This window comes from Saccostrea echinata, unplaced genomic scaffold (genome assembly GCF_033153115.1).
Source record: "Saccostrea echinata isolate AGI-Se365-2 ecotype Australia unplaced genomic scaffold, CSIRO_AGI_Sech_v1 ptg000054l, whole genome shotgun sequence".
Classification (NCBI taxonomy): domain Eukaryota; kingdom Metazoa; phylum Mollusca; class Bivalvia; order Ostreida; family Ostreidae; genus Saccostrea; species Saccostrea echinata.
In genome coordinates this window covers 52,618,009-52,624,008 of record NW_026889803.1, presented here as the reverse complement: position 1 = coordinate 52,624,008, position 6,000 = coordinate 52,618,009, and positions in this window count along the sequence as shown.

Here is a 6,000-nt window from a genome sequence, read left to right as displayed (position 1 = left end):
AACCATCTATCTTTCCGCTTTCACTAAATCTGAAGTTATTAAAGAATTAGAGAGACTAGATGAACAATATGTAATGGTTCCAGCAGACAAGGCTGGTAACAATATCATCTTTTTTGAAAGGTTCATTATTATAATTGTATTTTGGAAGAAGTTGGTTTGGAAATACTACATATACTTGCAGTTTACTTTCCAAGGATGCAATTCAACAAAATCACATTTCAGTGTTCATACTTTTAACATTCCAGTCAACCAAGGTGAGTTTAATCTACCTCACCTATACTGGATCCCTGAACTTCATAAAAATCCTTACAAATAAAGATATATTGCCCGGTCCAGCAAATGCCCTACCATGCCCCTAATCTTTACTCCTTACCAAAATATTAACTGCTGTTAAGGAGAAACTTCAAACGTATTGTGCTACAGGATACTCTAGAAGTGGTGTAAATCAGATGTTGATCCTCAGAAACTCTAGAGAGCTTTGAGCCTTTGCAATGAAATTTTACATAACAGCTCCTATGGCCTAAGGAAGACCTCAATCAATTTTTAGGTCAGAAGGTGAAAGGTCAAGGTCGTAAACTCAAACATTCTGTCTATGTGTAACCTTTTCGTTTCCAAGCGATATCTCAAGAAACTTTTGAGCTACTGCAATATAATTTTATACCATAACTACCTATCCCCCCCTCCCGCCCTTCTAAAAATGTCCCGCTCCTTTTTTTTATTTTGGTCATTTTTTTTTTCAAATCACGCTCAAAGTTTTAGAGTTACTCCCCGTTTGTATTAAAAGTCGCGTGACACTATTTTTAGCACAACCAGACCCAACCTGACACAAAGCAGTCCCAGAGCAGTCCCGGGGACTGCTTTCTGGGACTGCTAAAGCAGTCCCAGAGCAGGCCCACAGCGGTCCCAGAGCAGTCCCACAGTGGTCCCAGCAGTCCCAGCGGTCCCAGAAAGCAGTCCCAGTGGGCAGGGTTAATTAATTTAATGGGCGGAGCTTACTCAGAAATGAGATTACCAATAAACAATGTAACTATAAAAGGCAGTTAAAATTGATGATGCATTTCTTTCTGAGCAGTGTCAACAAATATTTACAATTCTCATGCGACAGTTATTTCTGAACTGTTAAAAAATAGCACTAGGCGTATAGAAACAAATAATAAATATTGAACAAAGAAGACGTTCACACCTACTAATAACATGAATATTTAAACACAGTTATGTGGTATATTAATTTTTCACCGAAATAAATCACTTTCTTAATTTACTGTGATTGATATTGGTTTACATATTTATTTATTTTTAATAGAAAAATCACTTGAGTTATTTATTTTCTATCAGAACTAGCTTTAAATAAATCTTATAATTATAGAACAAGGCCGATTCCCAAAATATACTCTGAATGCATTTTTCTTAAGTACTGGAGCTTTTGAAAAATTCTTTGTTAAATTTGCCGAGTATTATATTTCACTAATGATTATTTTCACTGACTTGCCAATTTTATTATCGTTAGATTCTCTATGTAACAGAAAATAATAACACTCTTATTATATAAACGTTCGAGTGTACATCTGTAAATCACGCGAATGGAACCCTAAGATTATGTTCAAAATAAATTAATCCCGAAATAAATTTATACACATTTATTGAAACAAAGATTTTTTGCAGTACATAGATTGAAAATAGTGTCATTGTTGACCAGCGTGTTCAGTGATGTGTAACACTGATACCCAAAATAACATGCATTGACTTTCTGCTAATCATGCCCAAAGGCGATTGAAACCTCAGGTGTTGACACCATTTTATACATCTGTATTGCTCTTTATTATTCGGCCAGGAAAACACAAACAAAACAAATAAGAAATAAGTCACAATTCCCAATATTTTCAAATGTTTATTTATTTATTTATTTATTTTTATAAATTTACTCTTTTAATAACTTGTTTATAAATCAAAAACAAATTCATAAATAAATCCCCCAATAATTGTTCACATTGTTTAGATGACTGAAGAATGGTAGAATAATTTTATTTCATTGTCATTTAATAAATTATTAGGTTTTATTTGACGGCGGTTAAAAAATAGCCTGCTCTTTTTTAGCATGGTTTTAGCCTTTTCAATTTAAAAAAAAAAATCCAGTACAGTATGTCCCTCTGAATATCTTACAGTAATGACCAGTTTGTTTGTTGTTTGTTTGTTTTCTAAATAGTGCTAATGCAAACATTGACAGCATTGATTAATTAAATAGGCCTAGATATTTTTTTCAAAACACCTGCATTGAAGTTTTAATTAGCATTAATTAATTAGATAGGCCTAGATATTTTTTTCAAACACCTGTATTAAAGTTTAATTTAAGGAATAAAAGTCATCTCCTGACTTCCCTTTTTAACTACTTTCTTCCCTTTTTAACTATACTTTCATTTTTTAAAATTAATTCTAGACTACAATTGTGTAAATTTACAGCCCCTGAAGACATTTAGTAATTACATGTAAATCTAACTTTACTTATTAAAAATTTTTCTAAGAAATCCTTGTTTTTTTTTTTTAATTCTTTATCTTAAACACCTCTCTGCTGAAAGTAAACAAAACAACAACAGGGAGCCTCCAAATTCAGAATACACAAGGGGCGGAGCTATCATGTCACTCAGAACCTTTTTCATGCATGAGTGAACAAAGCAGTCCCAGGGACTGCTGGGACTGCTTTCTAGAGCAGTCCCAGAGCAGTCCCACAACGGTCCCAGAGCAGTCCCACAGCAGTCCCAGAGCAGTCCCAAAGTAGTCCCGGGGACTGCTTGCTGGGACTGCTTAGGTGTCAGGTTGGGTCTGGTTGGTACTGTAAGCATGTGAAGAGTTATTACATATACGGACTTTATATTTTATATTCTAATTACAGACCGTCACGGTAGCTCAGTCGGTAGAGCGCTTGCTCTGTGATCGGAAGGTCGTGTGTTCGAATCACGGCTGCGACTGACCGAAGTCGATAAAAAAATAGATAGCAACTGTTCCTTCGCCAAGCGCTCGGCACTTTGGAGTGAAAGTTGCAGGTCTTTAGGATGATACCTTAAAAACCTAGGCCCCGTGTCACGGTATGCTTGGCACGATAAAGAACCCTCACTGCTAAATGACCCGGGTGCCGAATAAAGGTCTATATTTTAATCCATTCACCGGTATATGGTGACGTCTTTATATGAGTGAAAAATTCTCGAACGGTATGTAAAACAACACACAATAAATCAATCATTCATATTCTAATTACATCAGTAAAGGCTAAATTTGGCACCATGTGTTGTGTAAAATTTTTACAATATCGACCGTGAATATATACCGGTACATGTACATGTGACCTACTTGCATTTGTCTTAAAGCAATGTCAAACGCCTCGATGGTCTAGGGGTATGACTCCCGGATCAAAATCCAGGACGAACCCGTATTTTTTTTTTTCAATTTTTTTTTTTTTTCGGTTTACTAAATGAAAGTTTTCAACAAATGAAATGAAGAAGTTATGACGTCTGGCGTGTACAACCATTATTACAGTGTGATAAATATTTTATATTAAAAAAATCTCTGTACACATTTAAAAGAATAAGTAGTCAAATCTGTATATACGTAGTGTATATCCATTTTGGCATTTTTATTTGCTTCAATATATACATTTAATAACTCTGCAAATCCTTTTCCCTTAACTTTTTCCTTAAGTGGGGGACACAAATTTTCTGAATTAGCTTGTTATGAGATCGATCACTGTTCGTTATCTTCACTCTTTTTCATTTACTAAACTACTTAAACGTGCTGACATCCTATTTCTTCATGAAATTTATATTCAATGAATACTTAAATATGTTTTTATATTTAATTACGATTTCTAATATCTGTACACTTTTTTGAAGTTTTGAACTTAGGATTTCCATTTACGCTTCGATTCCATATATATTTTTTATTGCATGTTCAGTCCTTGCTTGTTACGAATTGATATTTATACTAGTATATACAGTCCCTGACCAGTTCTACATTCCCATTCTTCCGTTCGATCACCGTTCGTTCAACGTGCGCTCACCACAGTTTTGCGATCAGCGTTCACCAACCGCTCGCGTTCACAGTTAACAAAGTTTTTAGCGTCCGTTCACCGTTCGTTCACTTCACTTTCACCTAGAGTTCAGCGTTCACTTAGCATTCAGTCTTTGTTTCTTCATTTTATTTGGAACTCCGAAGTGAAGTTTTCGTGTATAGAAATTGTAATACACGATTTTTTTTTCTTGACGGAGCTGAAAGGGATAAGCTTTTCTACTTTACATATAGTCTATGGTTAGAGAGAAAAAAAAATTATGTCATTCACTGTATCTATGTATGTTTGCCGTTCAAGATATCTTTGCAGTATAATTTAGTTAACATTAAACAAGAAGTTAATGAGTTTTATCATATAAAAAGGTCAGTTTTAAAACACACATCTATCTAAGAAAGTTATTTAGCAATCTTAATTCAAAATACACATGCTCCGGCGTTGGTAAAAGTTGAAATTGGAAGTAAGTGTGTATCAAATTCATGCGTCTTGATCATACCAAGTGTTTATGTCCAATTTTTTTTTTTTTTTTTTTTTTTTTTTTTTTTTTTTTTTTTTTTTTTTTAGAAATTTTAAAATCAGATCTAGAATTGACCAAGAAAATATATCAATCCTCATTAGAAATAATTGTACTTTCTCAGCAACACACTGATAATTGATTTTGGTTGACAGGAAAAACACATGTGGACTTCATGTGAACTTGAAACAGAATTTATTTTAAAAAGTTGTGAAGGCAAACAAACAGATTTGTTAATAAAGAATGGATTACTGTCACTGCCTGATATATTGATATATTAAATAGTTAATATTTTAGAATTTTTGTTTGATATTGGAACACGTATTGGGGGAGGGGGCTAAGATGGAATCTCTCTCTCTCTCTCTCTCAGTATAATTTGTTTATTCAAAATTACCCAGCCTCTTTCTTTTCTCCTCAATGAAATATTAATAGCATTGAAGGAGAAACTTCAGGAGTACTGTACAACAGTATATTTGAGAAGTGGTGTAAATCAGATGTGGATACTTAAAAACTCCAAGGAACTTTTAGAAAATTTGAAACTACAAAATTTTACCAAAACCAATAACATCAAAACTTACGACTTTTCAACACATTATGCAACCATTCCGCACAATAAATTAAAGTCCAGGTTATTTGACATCATAGACAGCTGCTTTTTCGATAGATATGGAATTCGTAAATATACTTAGCTTGTCATTGGTCATTTACAAAATTATTTTGTTAAAAAACATTCTGATTGTACACCCATGTAGTCTGAAGTTGATATTAAAAAGATGCTTGAGTTTCTGATTGACAATACCGTATAGTGGGAATTTTTACCTATATTTGGCTTATTTTAGCGGGTTTGAAGTAGGTCGCTAAAATTTTAATCGCTAAATTAAGTGAATTTGCAAACTTGCGTATAAGTACTGAATACAAGAAAAATAACTTTGATAGTCTGTTGTTATACAATATACATGTACCTTTCATCTGGTATTGATTTTTACTCAAACTCTTGCCTAAATCTGTATTCAAACGTATATTAAACATATTGAAAATTCATCTAGAAGACGAATTTCCTCTCTTTTGCAATGTCATGGTACTCTGTGTCCGCCAAAAAAAATTCCACCAAAATTATTGGCCTACCTTTGAGCAAGCAAAGCGCCAAATTTTACGTCCGCTTAAGAAACCCGCTATGTAGTTTTTGGAGATCAGGGCTTCCAACAATCTTTCGGAATTTCCATGGGTGCCAATTGCACCTCGTTATTAGCAGATCTATATTTTTGTATTCATACGAAGCAGAATTTATTCAAAATCCTCTACATGAAAAGAAGAAAACACTTGCTGTGTTTCTGAAAGTGCTATGATATTTGACCCCGTGACCTTGACCTTCAAATTTGACTTAATTTTCAAACATTTTATCAGTGTTGCTACCTTTTGAAGGAGTGAAGAT